The sequence below is a fragment of the Medicago truncatula genome, chromosome 6 (genome assembly GCF_003473485.1).
Source record: "Medicago truncatula cultivar Jemalong A17 chromosome 6, MtrunA17r5.0-ANR, whole genome shotgun sequence".
Taxonomy (NCBI): Eukaryota; Viridiplantae; Streptophyta; class Magnoliopsida; order Fabales; family Fabaceae; genus Medicago; species Medicago truncatula.
Window position 1 is genome coordinate 14,844,819 of NC_053047.1, and position 1,073 is coordinate 14,845,891.

The 1,073-nt window shown below is 28.8% G+C and overlaps 1 long non-coding RNA gene across 1 annotated transcript; it reads left to right on the forward strand.

Moving 5' to 3' along the window:
• The first annotated feature begins 203 nt into the window (after positions 1-203).
• On the forward strand, positions 204-789 carry LOC120580823 (uncharacterized). Its single transcript, XR_005646584.1, has 2 exons — positions 204-364; positions 436-789. It is a non-coding gene; the product is annotated as an uncharacterized lncRNA (long non-coding RNA).
• Positions 790-1,073: the final 284 nt, after the last annotated feature.

The window sequence follows — 1,073 nt, forward strand, 5'->3', positions numbered from 1 at the left end:
CCTACTTTCATACATACGAAAGATGAAAATATGGCTAAAATTAAAATAAATAAAAAGGTTAGAGTTAGACACAAGGGGTGCTAACCCAAGCAAGATAAACAATGTCTTAATCGACACACCAACCACAATACAAAAAGAATTTTGCAAAATCACCTATTCTAAAGGCCAAAATAACAGCCAATATAATAAAGTGGTACGAGATCAATTAAAATTATTCGAAGCATATATATAACAATATAAGATGAGATACTGCTAAGAGCTACTGACAAGAAACACAGAGGAACAAACATGAATCTACTAACAAAAAATGTTTTTGATATGATCATCTTTCTTTCTCCACTTATTGTTACAATGAGCATGAAAGGTAAAACAATTTTTTCCTTTTCAACATTCTTTGTTACTTCATACTTAATATATTAACATTTTTTTTTATAGTTCTATGTGGCAGGGATGGTACTTGTCCAAGGTTCATGTGCGGACCTGGTATTATACCAAAGTGTGTAGGACGTTATTGTGAGTGTTAGAATGATTTCATATATTACAGAGTACAAGACCTTATTTTGTATTCAATGAGCTTTCATTTACTTATTTTGTTGTCATGCAAAAATTTGATTTTTTCTTAGTTTTTCTAATTACACTGTTGTAGTTATGATTTTGTACTCTAAAGAGTTCTCTTGCAATAATTCAATTTTCTTTTAGTTATTCTAATTACATGGTTGTAGTTATAGTTTTGTACTCTAGGATTATGCTAATGAAATGAAAGAAGACAACAAAAAAAAATATTATCTAGATTGTCTTCTTCCCTCGTAACTTTAGAGATATCATCATGACCTTCAATTTAAGCATATTACGTTTACTTTCTAACCCTACCGACTACCAAAATATCTTTAATAGTGAAAGTGAAAAATAATTTTATGTTATTTCTAAGCTTATAATTTTATATTTAGGAACCATAATCTTGTTACACTTTTGGTTTTTCCCACACTTCAACTTAAATTTCTCAATCTTAATTCTATATATGAAAATAATTAAGAAATGCAAGATTATTATTGTCACAAGAGGGCAGTTCCCAA